Source organism: Eriocheir sinensis, chromosome 28, assembly GCF_024679095.1.
Source record: "Eriocheir sinensis breed Jianghai 21 chromosome 28, ASM2467909v1, whole genome shotgun sequence".
NCBI lineage: Eukaryota > Metazoa > Arthropoda > Malacostraca > Decapoda > Varunidae > Eriocheir > Eriocheir sinensis.
This window is the reverse complement of record NC_066536.1, coordinates 10,482,923-10,504,183: the sequence shown is the minus strand read 5'-3', so window position 1 is coordinate 10,504,183 and position 21,261 is coordinate 10,482,923. Positions and strand designations below refer to the sequence as shown.

The 21,261-nt window shown below is 40.7% G+C and overlaps 1 long non-coding RNA gene across 1 annotated transcript in view; it reads right to left on the bottom strand.

The window, feature by feature from the left end:
- LOC127004724 (uncharacterized) overlaps positions 1-21,261 on the bottom strand; it is a 102,840-nt gene that overhangs the window by 27,538 nt on the left and 54,041 nt on the right. Inside the window, exons 2-3 of the long non-coding RNA XR_007757940.1 lie at positions 9,045-9,164; positions 7,812-8,120 (exon numbers count right to left, since the gene is read on the bottom strand). This is a non-coding gene — a long non-coding RNA (uncharacterized LOC127004724). The remainder of the gene's footprint in view (positions 1-7,811; positions 8,121-9,044; positions 9,165-21,261) is intronic.

Here is a 21,261-nt window from a genome sequence, read left to right as displayed (position 1 = left end):
TAGGACGCTAAATACAATGAGATAAGGACTGCATGGAAGGATTTTGACGATATGAAAAAAACGCATTGAGCCTCTAGTATATAACTACATCAATTTTTGTTGGGGATCTTAACTTCACAAGATCAATATATATACGATTCCTTTTTGTTGTTATTTTATCCATGGTTACCTTTACCGCATAAAAATCTTGGACATTGATTTATTATTATTAAAAAAATAGAAAAATATATAAGAACTTGTGAAAACATCAATACAACAAGCAAGAAGAAAATGCCGTATATCTCTATCTTCCACACAAGGGAAATGTTATTCTACCGCCCTGAAGCCGGCGATGCGGCGAGTTATGTTTCTAATACATACTGACCATCCTTGACCTGCCTCACAGCATCGCTCGTCCCCAGCTGGGCGTCATATTGCTTTGGAAAAAATCGGTTCACGTCAGTATTACAACGGCCCGAGGGACATACATTTTGTTGGTTTAATTTGCCTTTTTGTTATTTCTATTATTGCCATTGCTATCTCTTCTTCTTCCTCTTCTTCCTTTTCTTCTTCTTCTTCTTCTTCTTCTTCTTCTCTTTTACTCCTCCTCCTCCTCCTCCTCCTCATCATCATCATCATCATCATCATCATCATCATCATCATCACCACCATCACCATCACCATCACCATCATTATTATTATTATTATTATTATTATTATTATTATTATTATTATTATTATTATTATTATTATTATTATTATTATTATTTTCATTATCATCATCATCACTATCATTATTAACTGTAGCAGCAATAATAAGATAAAAAAATCTTCATAAAAGGAAGAGACCAAACATCAGACATCACGTTACGGAAGTGCTGAAAGCCGGGCCCTGAGCTGAGGCCACGTAGACCGATTACGCCCTTCAACCACCGTGAGGCCGCCCAAGATCACCCACACGCCGCCCATCAACCTGCCATTCACTTCAATCAAGGCAAATGGGGCAGCGGCGGATGGGCGAGCATAACCGAAGCGCCAGATCTTACTAAAAAGGAGGAAAAAAAATCCAGCTTAACGGTAAGAATAAAAGACGACCAGTTGCGATTTCCAAGAGCCAGAGGATGTGATATGATACTGTACAAGAAATAAATCAAGTAACTAATAAACGACTTAACAAACACACAAACCAGCAACAACAACAAAAAAAAAGAAGCGAGAAAACAAAATTTAAAGGAGAAAAAGAACGTCAGAACGCCAGGTAATAAACACACTATCGTTTGCCGCGTCCTCGAGGTAATATTTTTAGATCCATAGAGGTAAAGAGAGACTTCCATATGTAAAGCAGCGTGGCAACGAGGCCTTCAGCGCGGACGAGGGCGTGGAAATGAGGACGTAGAGACGGGAGGAAATAGAGGAGGGGAGGAAATTACGCGACACTCTTGGGGGAGGAGATGGAGGTGAGAGTGGCTGTGGATGGGAGAGGATAGGGGAGAGGAGGGGAGGTAGAGAGAGGGGAGATAGGAGAGGTAAGATGTAGATGAGAAGGGAGGGGCGACGAAGCGGGAAGGGAGAGGGGAGATATAAAAGGAAGGGACGGGAGAGCAGCCATATCGTTGGAGAGAGAGAGAGAGAGAGAGAGAGAGAGAGAGAGAGAGAAACTCAGTATACTATAAATACACAAACAATGGAGACACTACTTAAACCACTACTACTACTACTACTACTACTACTACTACTATTACCACTACTCTTACTAATACTTTGAGTGGGTATCTTTTCTGCAACATTTTTTTCCTCTTCCTCTTGTTTAACTTTTCATTTCCCATCGACGCGCCTCACTTCATTGCAACTTTATGAAGGAAAATTGACTTCGATTGGCAAGGGGAAAAAATACGTGAATGGGTCATGGTAACCAATACTATTACGAGCCAAACGGGGCTTCATGATTGTGTGTGTGTGTGTGTGTGTGTGTGTGTGTGTGTGTGTGTGTGTGTGTGTGTGAGAGAGAGAGAGAGAGAGAGAGAGAGAGAGAGAGAGAGAGAGAGAGAGAGAGAGAGAGAGAGAGAGAGAGAGAGAGAGAGAGAGAGAAAAAATTAAGCCAACCCTCAGTCACACCAGGCCAGGCATCACCAGCGGGAGACAAAGCCGCAACACACCGCCGCCGCAAAAAGCCAAAAATAAACTAATTTTCCTCTCCTCGGCGCTGCGGGGAAACTTAACTGCTTCCTCCCGTATACTTTATTCGGAAAAATCGCTAAAGTTTTTCTCCGCCAGAGCCTTAAATATATCTCGCGGTGGAAAAGTTTTAATTGTGGCAATCCTTGAGAAAAAGGGAGCAAAAACATCTGACACCCAGAACGAATAAATGGGAAAATCCTTTATTTTCTCGAATCTATTGGAAGTAACATTTTACTTGATTAGAGTAAAAAGAAAGTAAATATATATATATATATATATATATATATATATATATATATATATATATATATATATATATATATATATATATATATATATATATATATATATATATATATATATATATATATATATATATATATATATATATATATATATATATATATATATATATATATATATATATATATATATATATATATATATATATATATATATATATATATATATATATATATATATATATATATATATATATATATATATATATATATATATATATATATATATATATATATTATATATATATATATACATATATAGGGCTGAGCATTTTTTCATATTTTGTGACTGTAAATGGAGAGATAAATACAGCCTCTATTTGAAAGATAAGCACTCAACTTTTTCTTGTTTTATGCTGCTTCTAAATTAAAGATAATGTTTTTATCTGCGCCGACGTGTCACCAGCAGCAGAACACACTAAAACACACGAAAGGCAAACACCTCGAGATATCAACCTTCTCTTCTCTAAACATTTGACCAACAAACACTAAATAACAAAAAAAAGCTTTCATGCTCACTTCTGAATAGGCGCAACGAACTAAATAAAGAGTAAAAGAAATAAGAACATGAATAAATATAGTAAAATAAATATTAAAGCAGTAAACATGCGCGAACAGCTAAAGAGCAACCGACGCACACCGACGCACACAATCAGCTGGTTTTGCTTTCCTCGTCTCTCTCCCGATTCATCAAAAAAAGTGCCAAAGACAATGGGTGATTTTCCAAACAGCAGTGAGTCATTCGGATGCGCGACACGGTGACGGAAAAGCATTGAGTCTGATCTGAGTTAGCTTATCGACCGGTATCAGTAACTAGACAAAACCAAACACAATCACAGTACAAACAAACACGACAAAGGTGACGAGTAAAAGAGCCGAAAATTAACATTGGAATGGAACTTATTACCAAACGGTCGCCGAGACAGAGCAGGGCGAAAAAGTAAAGTGGGATGTGAAAGGACTGTAGACAGATGACGGCTTTACAAACACATACAACATATGTATAATGCGAAAGGAATCCGTGAGATAAGTATATGACCAGAAAACCGCTGAAACTAATAATGTGGGAGATAAGGGAAATGGGGTTAAGGTACGGAGGAAAAAAGCAAGAGATAACCGGGGAAGAGAGGAGATGAGGAGAAAAACAAGGGGGGGCTGGGGACACAGGAGGGAGAGGATATAAAAGCCAGTTAAGGAGAAGCAATTTTCCGGCTTCTACACGAGACAAACACAGCGGCGGAGGAGTTGGGAAAAATATCACAAAAAATAGGATTTACCAGAAACAGGTGCTAATCAAACTTTCCACAATAACACCCACAAACTGGAACAAGTAGCTAATTTCGTTTTCTTGGCAATACCGTTCTCGTATAATAGGCCTTCGCGGAAAAAAAAAACTAACAATCTATACTGGCACACCCGATCCCCGAGGCACACAGGTATTGACTCACGCCTCTTCGCTGCTCACCTGCCTTCTCCTAGACCTGTCCCCTGCTTACCTTCCTCCCTCCCCCTCGCCCCCCTCCCCCCACACACACACGCCGATACCTTCATTAATGTGTGATTTGGAGTTTATGTAGCTGTAGACCTCTATTCCTCAAGCCTTCCTTCCTTTCCTCCAACTCCATTTCTTCCCCTTTTCATTCTTTATATGTTCCTCTTTTCCTCCTTCCCTCCTTGTATTTTATCCCTTAAGTCCTTTCCCCATCCTGAGTGTATGGTTCCTTCCCTTCTGCCTTCCTTCTTAACCCGGTAGCAGCGACGGGCCAAATATGTGGCTTTACCGTGTACCAGCGACGGGACACATTTTTGCCATGACATAAACCCCCAAAATGATGATGCATAAACTGATCACAAATGCGTTGATATATATTATGAAGTGGTTTGCGAGAGCGATGAATTTTTCTCATTAATTCGCTTGGAGGAGCCTTTAAGAAACATGATCCCCGCAGCTACCGGGTTAATTACTCCCTTAAAGCCTCCCAATACCCTGCCCACCTCTCGCTTGGGGCATCTATTTCTACATACACACTCAATGAACCGGCGATATTCTTTATTCTCTTATTTTTTAATTTTCCAGATAAACTTCCATTCAATTGGTCATGATCCTCTATTGTGAAAAAAAAAACACTTCTTTCTCCAATATTTTAACTGCTACTTACTATTTGATGATTATTAATTAAAAGATCTGAAAAGCTGATCAGTATTCTTAAATTAAACCCTCTCTCTCTCTCTCTCTCTCTCTCTCTCTCTCTCTCTCTCTCTCTCTCTCTCTCTCTCTCTCTCTCTCTCTCTCTCTCTCTCTCTCTCTTGTTCCTTTTTCAGTCCCCCATGACATTTATCGCTTCTCCGTTGTACAGTGGTTGTCGTGACCAGCTACAAAACATATAAACCGGGTTCGAATAGCGGCCTGGGCAGTCGGTGTGAGGCCTCCCATGGGGACTGTTCGATAAATGAGTACCTGGGGAAATGAGTTCTTACACACCACGTAAGGTCAAAGGGTCAATGTGGTTGAAATGAGCACCGTGGTCACGAGCCGAACTTTGCCAACCTTTACCATGACATTTACGTTGTGAAAGAAATCGTTCACGTTAAAGTCATTTGTAACACAAAACAAAACAAAGAAACAGACGGAGTAGCATTCCCATGTAAAAAAAATGAAAAAAAATCTTTGGAGCAGAAACGGTAGACCCTGACAACTGATAAATACCATGGCTGTCAAAGATTGCTAGTCTCTTCCGGGTACCCGTAAATATATGATGGGCTGAAATGTTAGGTGTTTACTTAAAGGCAATCATTTCTGCTGTGTTTGCTTATAAATATAATTTTCAAATAACGGAAATCTACCGTTAGGTTCATGCATGATATTGCAACGCAAATATATATATTTTTAAGGCTCATTATTAACAAAAATTGCGGTCTTTTATCAACTAAAACAGAAACGAAGCACACAATGATGCTTTACGTGCGTGCTTGTGTGTGTATGTGTGTGTGTGTGTGTGTGTGTGTGCTAGCTCTCTCTCTCTCTCTCTCTCTCTCTCTCTCTCTCTCTCTCTCTCTCTCTCTCTCTCTCTCTCGTCCCCAAGGTTCCACAGGTGACAGGGCACGCTTACACAGGTGGCGTGACGCTCTGGATTACCTTTAGAGAGCTGGGAGGGTGTGGCGTTGTGGGGACAGGAAAAGGTGGAGACAAAGGGAAGGTGAGCCGCCAGGAAGTAAACGATTAGAATCACGATGGATGTCCGAGGAAGAATGGGAAGAATAGGGAAGAAGAGAAACAACGAAGGTAGGTAGGTAGGTGTGTGCGTGTGCGTGCGTGTGTGTGTGTGTGTGTGTGTGTGTGTGTGTGTGTGTGTGTGTGTGTGTGTGTGTGTGTGTGTGTGTGTGTGTGTGTGTGTGTGTGTGTAATCCGAATCACAATAGGAAGTGCCGAAGCAATACATCCAAAACTCTTCTTTGAATGACTAAGTTAATAATCTAAGTTCTTCGTGCATTAATGAAAACGATTTAAGAAGGATTAAAACATGAATTAAGCTTCCGCCTTGATACGTGGGCAGGGGCGAGCTAAAGAAGAACGAGTCTAATGAATAATGATGAAAATTAAGATACTGACGACCTTGCGATAGGATCCTACTGCCAATGTGTGATAAAAAGCCGTCCTTCCCTTAAGTCTTACCCTTACATAATATACGGAAAGAGAAATGCAAACAATTATGTAAGTGAAGGTAATTTCCTTTCAATGATTGCATGTCTTCTTGGTGTTTTTATTTATCAAGGCATCCCATTTTAAGGGTCATCGTTTTGGGGACAATTCAAACTGCTCAATTAGGCAAGGGAGGCTGAGAGAATGTATGCATATTTAAAAACATTTCCAATACACAGCACAACTATACTCTGAGAAGCGAATTTTGAATGAAACATAATAGCAATGCGGAAATCTAAACGAGAGCTTAATGCGCCACAAGCAACCAGGATTACCCCCACCACCATCACCATCACCACCACCACCACTATCACCACCAGCACCTTCACTCCCACCCCTCCTCTTACAAGCACCAGTGTGACAAGAGGAAGTTAGCAGGAAACCAGACCTGCCACAACCCCGCCCCCGCCACCCTCCCCCTTGAAACACGCAGTAAATGGTGGTCATTGACGACACGCACCAGACGTTACGTGAATATATTATAGAGAAGCAGCGGTAAGCCACGTCAGGGATTATTAGGGTGGGTGTGTGGTCCTGCTGCGGCGGTGGTGGTGGTGGTGATGATTACTGCGGGAGGGACTATTATGGCACATTACCTGAAACACTACATTGCGATATCTGAAGTCATTAGTGATGGGCATTGTATTACACGGGTTGTATTACTTTGTGGGGTTAAGGGTATCTTACGTCAAGTTTAAAAGGAGGTAAAAGGTAGTCTATGATATTAAACTATAATTATAAAGTAGGTGACGCGTAAATTACTTGGCTGACAAATTTTTACCTGTTCGTATAATTGTATTGCTCCTTGCTTGTTGTACGTATAAAAAAAGTCAGTTTATACACAAAGCATCTAATTATAAAGTCTCAATTCCAATGCAACTCTTTCATGCCCATCAAAAAAATTAACTTGTACTTCTTGACATTTGTTCCGGGATGGTATATTTAGTATATAAAATCACTGGCCATTTGTCCTCTCTACTAAGAGACAGGCAGCACAAGTAGTAACAAACCACCTGGTACACTTTACTCCATTATCAACGACGTCCAGATCTACAACACTTCAGATGCCTGCAAGGAGTCCGACCCGTCATTTGTATATATTTTCTTTTGTTAAACTACATCGGCTTGGGGTAAAATGAATTGCCTGTACATTTCCGATATGTATTCACCTACCACAAGGCCTTCCAATACCGTCAAAAGGCACAGTTAAGGTCATAAAAACTTCTCTTGTTACCTTATTGACGCTGTGGGATACTAGGGAGGTGGATTTATTTTTTACAGTAAAGGAAGTAGCTGAAGGGTAGCGGAGTAATGATTGTGGGGAGGTGATAAGAGCCCCGTGTTATTTTTGCGATTATATAAAGTGAAGGGCTGGCGAGTTACAAGTATATATGTTTTAGATTAAATGGATGGAAATGAAGATTATTATAAGTTTTTTCTTAAGGATGTCAGGAAACTGAAATAAGGATCTTCTCTTTTATAAGTTTCTAAAGTTCTGGTGAAACACACACACACACACACACACACACACACACACACTCTCTCTCTCTCTCTCTCTCTCTCTCTCTCTCTCTCTCTCTCTCTCTCTCTCTCTCTCTCTCTCTCTCTCTCTCTCTCTCTCTCTAAATTAAGTAAAATAAATGAACACTTACCTAAATATTGAGGTGCGATGGACAGGTGGCTCGTATTTGTGTGATACTTGGGCAGCACCACAAGACGGAAGGACGCCGACGAAACACCGCTGCAAACACACAGACCAGAGCTGGGAGACACGCCCCACGTTACTCCTGGGGCTAAAAAGACTAACGACTGTAAAAGTGTTCCTGAAAGGCAAAGGAGTGTTAGCCTGCATACTCCCTCCCCAAAATAAAAGAATGCCACTGTGAACTTAACTTCCGGCGGCGAGGCGTTGGTTGCTCCCGCGGCGCTGTCCCTCGATGAAACCTGGACTGGGTACTTACCTGGGGAAAGGTGTAGATAGATTAGTGAGGCTTAGGTGAGTTATTTATATGCTTTCCTACATATCCAAAAACTTTGCCCAAAATAATAATGAATAAGAAAATTGTGAGCCTTTTCATAATTAGGTCTAATATATCGAAGGAATTTAAGAACGTGAATTTTGTATGTCATCTTTTATTTGTTCTTACCTACTACGGAAAATTTCATATGCACCATAATCAAAAAATATATCTTGGCATTACATTTTATTGAGTGATTTATGATGTATTAAGGCTTTCCATTTGAAAGTATTTTTTTTCAATTTATGGACTTATTGCACATGATTAGTATGCTTACATAAAAGCGCTGAGTGACGCATGAAATGAAGCAATTTCCTGGAGCAAAACATTATTGATGACAAAGCTCTAGATTAAAAAAAAATACATGTAAAAAAACGCATTTCCCTTAGTAGTTAAAAAAAATGTGTTTAAAGCCAGTAAAAAAATATATACAGAATATAAAGACCTTAACAATTCACAGACCTTCAGAAAAGCTACGCTTGAAAATAAACTATTCCAGAAAATAAAGTTAGAAAAGTTTTAACGAATACTTCCGCAATGATTTGAAGCGAAAATGCAGAGAAGTAGCATTACGACCGCCAAGGAAAAGTAGATTCTTTATTCGCTCCAATCCCAGTGGCATTCTCGAGGTTATAATATAAAAAAAAAAAAAATAATGCAATCAATGTCTTACATCATTCCCACTCCGGTCTCCAGTGACATTTACCACGATTACTAAGAAATATTAAATGCCTGCCCTCAGTATAATTTTCAATCAATAAATGAAAGCGTTATGTAATATACGAGAGAGAGAGAGAGAGAGAAGGGAATACTAAAATCATAACACAAACGAAAGGAACACACAACTACATTGAACTAAGCACTTACCAAAGCAGGAGAGAAGAGCAGGTGAGGGCTGGCTCGGTGGGCTGACCTGCCCGTGCCACGCCACTGCCTAGACACGCCAAGCTAGGCTCTGGGCCAGCAGCCAGCCACGTGCGCTACCTCCTGGAAACACAGACACAATTTTTTAAGTTATATTCTCTCGCATGAAAAAGCAAGAAAAGTGATACAGTACAATAAATAAATACATGATGCAAGAATTCCGCAGATATTCTCTTAATAAAGTAGAAAAATATGAATCAAGCCAGAAAGTTAGGCCTAAGTCAACGAAAATTATTAAGTCAGGCACCGACGGAGGCAGTCATCACAAAAAAGCAAGGCAAGGAGTCGAGCCAGACGGCACGACAAAACAGCAAGGTAAAAAATCAGCCTAGCGGATCAAGGCAGGGACTGAGAGCTTCAACCAGTTCAAGAAAGAATTCAATGCTCTGGACCAAAGACCACCCCAGCAGCACGCTCCCACAGAAACAGACGCGTCCTCGGGCTACGTGCTGACTTATGTATATACAGACAGAGGGACACACACACACACACACTCTCTCTCTCTCTCTCTCTCTCTCTCTCTCTCTCTCTCTCTCTCTCTCTCTCTCTCTCTTCTCCCCTCCCTTGTGGCCCTGGGGGTCTGGGGAGGCAGCAAGGGGGAAGGGAAGATAAGGGGAATGTCTCTCTCGGCCCACTGCCAGTCTCCCTGTAATTGCTATTGTTATTATTATCGCCCACGTCCACGCAGTGCGGATTGCAATAATGTTTTCGTCATCGCTGGTGTGTTGTTATTATGTTTGTCAGTCTGTTAGCACAAGAAATTACCAAATACATATATCTTCAGTCATAGGTGAATATGTCAAGCAAATTAACTTGGGGAAACACTCCTCTAAAAAGAACTGAATGAAGGCAAATAAATAAAATAAAATAAAATAAGACATTATTTAGAATGACAATATCTAAAAATTCGCCCGTGCTATTTGAAGGCAAAATATGAGTTTTCAGTGGGCAGCGAGTGTGTTATTAGGGAGGTGCTTCGCCCTTAAACCAGGCATGCCATTAGTGGGTAATTGAAGGGGACCTTGGGAAACGGTCCGGCCCAGATTTTGAGTGCTTACAATTTCTCACTTCCCACAAGAGTGGGTCGGTTCCTCACTGATAAAATCCGATAAAAAGTGGCCAATATGGCGGACGATACGTATTCTTTTGAATACGCTGCATTTCCTTATCATAACTATTATGATTACTACCACCACAACCACCACCCACACAAACTATGACTTTCTACTACTATTACTACTATAAACAATATAACAACAACAAATTAAAAAGAAATGAAAATTCGCCTTTCTTCAAACGGATGGGAATTGTGCAAAAAGAATTTCTCACATTTCTTCACTTTTAGTGAAAAGGAATACATAATAGATGATGCAAAGAATTCGTACCCTTTTTATTTCTTCCCAAGTCCCGCCCAGGTGTCAGGCTGGAATATTTTAAGACATATGAATGTCAAGTGTAGGAGCGAGACCCGAGATGAAAGTATAAAAAAAGATGTGAGCGAAAAGGCATGAAAACTGATAAGGGAATAAAATTACAAGTGTTATACCAATATGGGTGCCTAAGTAATGATAGGTTCTGACAAAGGCGAAAGCAGTTGGATGTGAAGAAAAAAATATCGTCAATATGAGGCAAGAGAGTAAAGGACATGTAATAATAAAAATCAATCAAACGATGGGGAAATACACCAGGGGGTGCGTCGCCTCGCCCACCCCACGACGCATGTTTAATGAGAGCAAAAGAGATGTAGGTTAGGGAAGCAAGATTGTTAAATAACTTCTCACCAATGCTGGAGAAGGAGAAGTATTAAAGTGGTTGTGACTTTTCCTGGGGGAAACTAAAACGAAGATTATACGGCGACCCAGTTGTTACCGCGCTTTCTGCTACATAACATGACAATTCGAGATCACGGTAATCTTAAGCTTCAAAATATTTGCTTCTCTCAATACAAAAATATTGATTACGAGGCTTCCAATAGGCACGGCATTGACCCGGCCAAAACCTTAAACTTCTCTCTCTCTCTCTCTCTCTCTCTCTCTCTCTCTCTCTCTCTCTCTCTCTCTCTCTCTCTCTCTCTCTCTCTCTCTCTCTCTCTCTCTCTCTCTCTCTCTCTCTCTCTCTCTGCGTGTGTGTGTGTGTGTGTTATTCACCAGGATTTGATTACGTGTAGGACTCATGATAGCTAGCCAGCACCCTCCTTGTTGTGAGCTTGGATTTATATAATAATGGACATTTGGATACAACTGGGACCTAACATCACTTGTGTGTGTGTGTGTGTGGGGGGGGGGGGGGAGAAGGGGTTCCGTGGTTGTAGAGGGAAAGAGAAATGAAAATACATATAAGGCTGGGCATGAGTGCTTTCGGAAAACATGATAAAAATATTGAAAGGCTCTCCGCCAAAGACCACTTAAAGAGAAGGGTTTTCGATCAGTATTTTCTCCTTGTCCTGCCATGAATGAGACGTGGACAATGACCAGGTCTCGAGAAATATAATTGATAATGATAGATGAGTGCTAGAAATCCCTATTAAGGAGAAGAAAAATGCCAGGGGATAAGAGAACCGACAAAAAGTAGGCGACACAATAAAGGTAATTGAAATCAAGATATATTAAAGGTCAGTGGACTTATGTAGGAGAGAGGGAAACAGACGGACAAGAAAGTGAGTGGCTGGTTGACGATATAAAAGAACGAATGAATAGATAAACAGATTGCTAGTTCGTTGGATGGGTGGGTAACTGACTGCTTGACTGACTGACTGCTTGGCTATCTGACGAACTGCTTGACTAGGTATGACTGACTGACTGATTGGCTTGAGAATGAATGACTGGCTAGCTGGCTGGCTGGCTTTCTCACTGACTGACTAGATGACAAAATGAATAAAATAATGAGTAAATGAATGTAAAAATGAATGACTGGACAGCGGGAAGGGTGAATCTAAGAAACTGTGTTCGCAAAGCCGGTCTTAGCTGGTCGGCTGCGGGTCGGGGAGGTAAGTCGGTGAGCCTGTCTGAGAGCTATCCACTCGCTGCCTGAGAGTCTCTTGTTTTTGTGGCGGCCGAGAAGAGGCAGCGACCACTTGGCGGGGACTGCTTTTTCAGACTCGCGAGGTATCTTGGGAGACGGCCTATTCATTCATTTGTTTTTTCTTAATTTTTGTTTTCAGACTTTTCAACTCTCTTTGTGTCATTGACTATCCCTCGGGCCTTGTCTGTCTTTATGTATGTATCTGTTTGTCTGTCTGATGGTATTTGCCTGTCTGTGTGTCTGTCTCTCATCAATGTATTTGTTTGTTTGCGAGTCTGTCTCTCCCTCTATCTAGCTATCTATCTATCCAACTATTTATCTATATCTCTCAATCTAAAGAAGAAGAAGAAGAAGAAGAAGAAAAAGACGAAGAAGAAGAAGAAGAAGAAGAAGAAGAAGAAGAAGAAGAAGAAGAAGAAGAAGAAGAAGAAGAAGAAGAAACACAAGCAAAGGAAAACTACTTCGTTACTCTGTCAATCTTCCTCTCAATCCTTCTCCTCGAGGACTGGCCGGGACCCAATACTGAGGCTCAGGGTTTCCAGAGGTCAAGGAAGAAATCCAATAGAGGAAACGGCTCCTAAAACTTTACACTGCTTTATTTTTACCTTCCAATCTTCCGTCCAAGATCAAAGAGTCCTCGGTCCTCTCCTTTCCCTTCCATTCCCTTTCCCTGTCCGTCCCTTTGCTTGCCTCGAGGTGATCACGCTTCACAAATTTGTAATGGGGATTCTGCTTTTATCTTTTTTTTGCGAACTTTTTTAGTCATTTTCTTTGTTTCTTTTTATAAATCTACCCTGATCATATCCCATTATTGCATAGTTGTTTGTACCGAAGACTTTGCCTGTGTCCTGTTTTGCGAATTCTTCAAGCACTATTTGTTGTTTCTTTTTATAAATCAACCCTGATCATATCCCTTAATCACACAGCGTTTCTTTTGTATTCTTTTCCGTATAACTTATTTTTACGATAATGAGGACATATCACTAAAAGAGTATATATTTTTGCATGTTAGTAAGTCTGACTTCGCTGAATAAATCTTCAACGGATGTTTCGTTAATTAATATGAGAAAATAATAATATACCCTCATTCCTCCTCCATTTCAATTCGTTATGACATTATTCACTGATTCTTTCTTTCACAGCAGGTCGTTGAGGCGAGTGGCTGGAGTCTAATTAAAAGCTCGTTCAATACAATAAAGTGCAGTCTGTTGCTCGAATTGTTTTTTCAGTGTCAGTTCCAGAGACAGAGAGGAAAAACTACAAGTAGCACGACAGACTAACGAGATAATTATGATGATTCTTTTTCGGTATTTCGATTGGCTGAACGAGCTTGTGTTTATCAGTTTTATGTTGATGAATACTTTGCTATCAGTTCGTCCTCCTGTTTTTCTGTCTGTCGTCATGTTTGTTTCCGATTATTTATGTCTGTGTCTGTATGTAAGTTGTGTCTGCATGTCTGTTTGTCTGTCTGTCTGTCTGTGTTCGTCTATCTAGTTTATCTGAATATGTTTGCATGCATGTGTGTTTGTCTGTCAGTGATTGTCTGTACGTATGTATGTGTGTTTGTTATTTTCGTCTGCCTGTCTAAATCCCTCTATCTATATTAATCTATCTATATCTATCTATCTCTGTCAATCTATATATGTATCTATTTACCTATCAAACAATCTGTATCTGCATCAATGTCTATATATGTATCTATATCTATATCTATATCTGCTTATCTATCTATCTATCTATATCAATCTACCAATCTGTCTATCTATTAATCTATCTATCACACCTGTTTGCTCGCCCTGCTCTTTTCTCGATACTCTAGGCAATAGCGCAGTGCCAGTGCATGACGGGGCGCAGGCATGAATATAATTAACAGAAATTGAGAGAAAATATAGATGAACATATAAATGAACTTATTTGTCTGATTAAAAGTAAATAAGAAAAAAAATCAAAATGCTCGGTATCAATAATTTGAGCACGAAGCCTTTGGAATTCATTTAAAAAAAAACTAACATCAAAAGAAGAAAACATACACGCCCAAACGTCAAAAGAATGACATAAAAAATATCGAAATGAAAAAAACAGCCGCACCAACGCAACCGGAAGCATGAAAGGTCAACACAGCATCAGAGCCGATATGAAAAGCAAAAAAAGAAAGAAAAAAACCCTGTAAATTCTAATTAAACGCCAAAAAAAACCGCAGGAAGATGAAAAACAACAACCAAAAAACATGAACCACCACCAGCATTTCCACGCCAAACGAACGCCATAGAACACTGGAGGACAAACACACAACACATGAACCAACACTATTTATCCACACAGCGGGAGCCAAGGGCGAATTTAAAACACGTGTATTGAGAGCTTATAGTGAATGCGGTCGCTGCGTTCGGATCAGGATTGGTCCTCCTATAGGGCAACCCGCTGAGCCAGGCGCACTACGCAATAACGCCCCCAACCCGAGGAGAAAATTAAGGGATTAATCACGTAATCACTTAATTATTACGCACAGAAAACACGCGGAGCAAATCAGTGCGTATTTACGGCAATAAACTGCATTAACTTATTTACGAGGAGATACATGAAAAGTGTGGGGGTGTGGAAAGGTGCGTCCGTGTATGTGTGTTGTGTGTGTGTGTGTGTGTGTGTGTGTGTGTGTGTGTGTTGTGTTGTGTTGTTGTGTGTGTGTGTGTGTGTGTGTGTGTGTGTGTGTGTGTGTGTGTGTGTGTGTGTGTGTGTGTGTGTGTGTGTGTGTTGTGTTGTGTGTGTGTTGTGTTGTGTTGTGTTGTGTGTGTGTGTGTGTGTGTGTGTGTGTGTGTGTGTGTGTGTGTGTGTGTGTGTGTGTTGTGTTGTGTTGTGTTGTGTTGTGTTGTGGTGTGGTGTGGTGTGGTGTGGTGTGTGTGTGTGTGTGTGTGTGTGTGTGTGTGTGTGTGTGTGTGTGTTGTGTGTGTGTGTTTTTTGTTGTGTTGTGTGTTGTGTTGTGTTGTGTTGTGGTGTGGTGTGGTGCGGTGCGGTGTGGTGTGGTGTGTGTGTGTGTGTGTGTGTGTGTGTGGACAGTGGGATGAGTGGGTGTACTGATGGATGCAAATAAAGGTGGGTGTGTATTCCTAACAATGACTTTTACTCGACAAATGCCCATACATATATTTTTGCTGCAAGCGTGGCCCTCAAATGTTATATATATGCATGAACAAAAATGAATGCGTTAATAAATATATTCACGAATAATAAACACACAAACAGACAAATAACTGTTCATAAATTCATAACTTCCATTGTCACTACCCGACCCTAACAACAAAAAAAAAACTTTACTGCATTAATTATGGAAGCCGGCCAGTACAAAAAGCTGTCCCTTCCCCAAAAAAGTATATACGAATTTTCAATATTTTTTTGTTATCGTACCAACTCGTGAGGAACATAATTCATCGGAAAAAAAATAACGATACGACTTTGTAATGACGGAGTAAATAAGAAAAAGAAAATTTAAGTGAACAAACCTGCAAATGGAAAAAGGATGTGTGGGAAAGAAGCTGTTTTTTAGAGGCACTAGACGCGAGCGAGTCACATCTTATGGAGGAATTACTGAATCAGACATGGAGGAAGGGGCACAGGCAGAGGACAAAGGAGCTATTTTGGGGTGACGCAGTAGGTGATGGGGTATAGGGAGGGAGGAAAGAAGAGATAGATTGAAGGACTACGCGACGGCAAGTGTTGGGAAGGGGGCCGGAAAGGGTGTGTATTGATAACGGTGACAGGAGGTGGTGCTAATGAGTAGACGGGTTGATGCTGGTAAGAGGTGATTGTGAGTGGGATAGGAGTGGCTGTGAGGAGTAAGTAAAGGTGCTCAATGTGGGATGTGCGGCGACACGGTATGAGGGTGGTCAATTTTCTCTGTTTTTTTTTCCTTTTCCTTTTTTTTTTTTTTAGTTATCTCCATTGATCAAAAAAATGTGAAAAAAAGACAAACATTTATACATCAGCTCCTATTTTTCTTTCAATGCCTTGATTTTCTACATACTGACCTTTAAATTTATCGAAACCTTCCAAAAAGTCTATTATGATTCCGTGTTTCATCGACCTGAGTTTAAAATACCGATATAATATAAAGAAAACATATAGAACACAACCAAAGAAAAAATCATAATCCCTCAGCACTCAACGATAAAAGGTACAAATACAAAGCCTTCGAAATATAGCAAAAAAATAAACACGAAGTACAGCTCAGTCCCACAATCGCTGCTTCCCCCTCCTCCTTCTCTTCTTTTACCTCTTCCTCTTCTTGCTTTTCCTCCTCCTATTCCCTTTTATCCTTTTCCTCCTCCTCCTACTACTACTACCTCCCTCCTCCTTCTCCTTCTCCTTCTCCTATCCCTCCTCCTCTTCCGGTAAAGGTCGAAGGAGTCGAGTCAATGATATAACCCTGAATGGTCTAATTTAACGCGCTCGCACTTTTAACTCAATTCCCTGCACCCAAGAAAAGTTTCCCGTACCAAAGTTTGTTCCCAGCACCAACTTACGAATCCCAAGAACTGACTGTTTTGTCCCCCACAATCTAAATATATCAAAAGCTCCTTGCGCAATCCTCCTTGATATTTTTACACCTAATAATGCTTCTTTGCTAAGGCTTCTTACTCTATTCAACAAAAATCCTCGTCAAAAATAAGTAGTGCGACAAAATATAGCTTCGCCAACCGGTGGACGGAGAAGAAAAATGCGCAGAAAAAGGAGTGAAAGGTTACTATGGTTACAATCAACTTTGCTAAGGGTACACAATCTCAGGGTACGATGGAGACAGAGGTGGAATAACTAGTTGACAAAGGGTGGCTCAGGGAGCGAGAGGGGGAAGAGTGGATGTGTGAGCAACATATTTTAACTAAGTATCTAAAATGAGGATATCGGTGAGGTAGTACCTGTGATATTGGAAATGGACAGTTAGGAAAGGAAACAAACCAGGAAGTGAAGGGGAGGAGGAGCAGGAGGAGGAGATGAGAGAAGAAGAAAGGGGAGAAGACGGAGTAGGAGAGGAATGAGGAGGAGGAGGAAGAAAAAGGAGGAGATTGAGGAGGAATAGGACGAAAAAAATAACAATGAGGAAGATGAATATATTGTGCCCATGAAAAACGGAATAATGGAGAAAGTGGATGACATAATAATACACAAAAAAAGGGTTATATTATAAAAAAAAGGGAACTTAGCTATGGTAATACCTCTCTCTCTCTCTCTCTCTCTCTCTCTCTCTCTCTCTCTCTCTCTCTCTCTCTCTCTCTCTCTCGTTGAAGTCGTACAATACAGCGGAGAGGACGCAGATAAAAAAATATCCAAGTTAATTGTTGTATTTCCATAAAAGAATAAAAAAAAAGGGAAAACAGTATAAAATGGAACTAGGGGAAAACACATTGAAAGAATAAGTGATGAGAAAAGGTAAATAAAGAGAGGGAGGGAAGAACGGAAGAGTGAAAGATTAAAAAAAAAGTGGAGAGCATACTCGCAGCATCAGGAACAAACAGCATCCAATTAAGACTTTCAAAAAATACATCAGCGTAATAAATAAATTCAGAAAAAAATGGCGCAAAAAACCCAAGGTCGTAGAGATTTCTCCATGTAACGCTCGAAGGAAAAAAATAAATAAAACTGACGAAAAAATTTATCTAATCCTCCAGATGCCCCGCTGCACACGACACGAAGATCAGAACAGCGAATGTTCTCTCTCTCTCTCTCTCTCTCTCTCTCTATATATATATATATATATATATATATATATATATATATATATATATACCTACCATTTTCATATGCCAGTATGCCTGTTCTGTATCTGAAGAGAGAGAGAGAGAGAGAGAGAGAGAGAGAGAGAGAGAGAGAGAGAGAGAGAGAGAGAGAGAGAGAGAGAGAGAGAGAGAGTTTTCAGAAGAGAGAGAGAGAGAGAGAGAGAGAGAGAGAGAGAGAGAGAGAGAGAGAGAGAGAGAGAGAGAGAGAGAGAGAGAGAGAGAGAGAGAGAGAGAGAGAGAGAGAGAGAGAGAGAGAGAGAGAGAGAGAGAGAGAGAGAGACAGAGAGAGAGAGAGAGAGAGAGAGGAAAAATCTATGGCTTTAGTAGTATCAGTAGTAGTTGCAGTACTGGTTGAAATAACAGTAAATGTACGAACCGAGAAAAATGTATGTAGTAGCCGAAGCAATATTAAAGAGTAGTGATGAAGGGTGAGAAAGGTACCAGCTCCATAAGTAACAGTATCATTAGCGGGCTCAGCGAAGTCGGCAGCATGGTTTCACTAAGATTATCACTATTACACGCTGGGGTGGTTGCTGCAAAATTTGTATTATCAAGAAAAGCGGCAGCAGGAGAGGTAATAGTAGCAGCAGGGGACACAACAGCAGCAGGAGGATGAGGAGGGGAAGACGTTGAAGAGGAAAATCAGTGAGGGAACAAGAGCGGCCACTATAAAGGTCACTGAGCAAATACATATGAATCTCCGCGGTTTTGTTAAGAGACCTTTAAGAGGGTCAGGTCGAGAAAGGCTGGGAGAGGAGGAGCTTCTTCTGTCTTAGTGGCGGTGGGTCGTTGGGCACAAACAAACCAGCCAAAGAAATCCACACAAAGGCAGAACGATAACGAAAAATAAGTATCCAGCGGTAACAACCACAATAAGAACTGGAGGACACACACTAAGGACTGGGACGCCGGTTAACGAGGAGGAAGCATAGACCACCATAACCACCACCACCACATCCTTGTCTCAATGTTCTTTCTTTTCTTTCCGTTTCGTTGTGGTGAAGTGCTACAAGAGATTACGAGGAGGAGAGGGAAAGGAGAAGTGAGGGAGGGGAGAGGTAAAGCCTAAAAGAAGAAATGAGTGTAAAGACGGAAAGGAGGAAGAATGAACGGACGGAAAAAAAAAATGGAATGGAAAGGAAAGAAAGAAAAGAAAGAACGAAATGACAGAACAGCAAGGGAGAAAGAAAGGAAGAAAAGGACACAGAAAGGAAAAATAAATAATTAAAGAAAGTTAGCAAAATGAAAAACAAAAGGAAGGAAGGAGGAAGAAGAATATTGCAAGAAAAAAAATATTACGACACAAACAAAACCGAAGGAAAAAGAGAAATTAAGAGAAGATGGACAGACGGAAAGAAAATGACAACAAAATGTGGGATGAGAAGAAAAGAGCAAATTAAGTTAAGAAATTGAGACAAAGAAAGAAGAAAAAAAAAAGGAGGGATGGTCAGCTAAGGCAGCGATCGCGTGTTCCTAAAAGCTTGAGACGTTCGATACAAGGCAGTGGAAAAGGCTACACGAGACGCTGTATTGTAGCTTTCTTTTATTATAATATTGAAAAAGTTTGAGAGGTAAGACCCCCCTAATGTCCGTGTGCGTGTGCGTGTGTGTGTGTGTGTGTGTGTGTGTGTGTGTGTGTGTGTATACGTGTGCATGCGTGTGGATGTGTCTAAATTACATCCTTCCCCTAAGTCGTTGCCTCTTGATTAAGCTTCATTAGTTGCTAAAGTCACGTTAATAGCGTCGCGGAGAAGGGAAATGAGGAATGACAGAGCTAAACAAAGAACGAAGAGAGGAGGAGGAAGGAAGAAGAGAAAGACGAAGAGGAAACCGGGAAGGAAGGAAGGCAGGACCGGCAACGCATGGGAAGGAAAAAAAAAGAAGAAAACAGAGTAAGACGAAAGTAGGGAAAAAAAAAATATGAACCAAGGAGGAGGAAGAGGAAGATAAGAACGTAGGTGGACGCAACGGAGAGGGAGAGAAAGCAGAAGAAAGACGGAAGGGAAGGAAGCAAAGAAAACAGGAAGCAGAGAGAATGAGCGGTGGGAATTAAAGCTGAAAGGAAAGGAGGATGGAGAAAAAAGAACCAGAAAGCGGACACAGAGAGGGTAAAGGAAGGAGGAAAGGCAGGAAGGAGCGAACGAATGCAATGAAGAATATAACACAGAAAGAGCGCGTAAAAGCAAGCAAGGGGGGACTAAAGTGAGACGGAATATAAAAGGTGAACGGAATAAAAGCCCGTCACTGTGTGCTGGAAAGAAATATGTAGTGAAAAATCCGCCAACAGCAAGGGTGAGAAAAAGAGGGAGAGGGCAAAACAGTACCGGGCAAACAAATTACTGAAACTTTTACTTCGAATACGCGCGCAAAGGAAGAAAAAAAATGCAACTAAAAATTCTTCAAACGCGAAAATAAAAATGGAAACGGACGAAGGATAAAAAAAAAAAAATCGTAAAAGTATAGCGTAATGAACAACACAAATTAAGGAAACGAACGACACAGCTGGAACATCCTCTTTCCTCCTCTTTCGGTATTTTCTTCGTCCTTTCTCTGTTTTATTTTAATTCTCTTCTTGTTCCTCTTCGTTCTCTAATATTATTCCTACAGCACCCAGCTACTTAACATCCTTTTTCTATATCTTACCCTCTTCCTCCTCCCACCCTTCTTCCTCTTCCTCCTTTGTCTATTGATGCACTGCTCTTATTTTTCACCAGCGGGCTAATTTTTATCCTCCTGTTATTGCTCCTTTTCAAACTCACTTCCTTTTCGTCCGTCTTCTTCTGCTCCTCCTCCTCCTTCAGTAAGTCTTTTCCCTTATTATTTTTCCTTTCCAATACACAAGCCAGTCAGGTGAGCAATTAGATTTCGAGGTGAATGGAGTTAGGGCAGAGAAAAGGTGTACTGAAGTTGTCAGGTAGATATGTAGCAGGGGCTCAGGTAGGCACTGGATGGATGTGCGAGCTTATATCAAGCCGACGGTCTTCCCCTGTGAGCACCTGTTTTGCATTAGTAATGGTAGTGATGGTGGTGGGGAGAACGGATGTAATATAGCTGTTGTTGAGGTAGCACTTGTTCGTGAAATATATAATACACTCATTTTCTGTGTGTGTGTGTGTGTGTGTGTGTGTGTGTGTGTGTGTGTGTGTGTGTGTGTGTAATTATGTAAGCAGTCAGAACAGGAGACGAGTTAATATGCATAGCCCCGTACATGGAAAAAAAAAAGTTAGATGCTTAAATTATGAAATGAGACCCACTGGAACACGGCATAATTACAGGCGGGCATAATAATAAAACAAAACGACACGGGCATCACGGGAAACATTCATATGCGCGTTCTCACCCAACGAAGAGCGTGCGAAAAAGAAAATAAG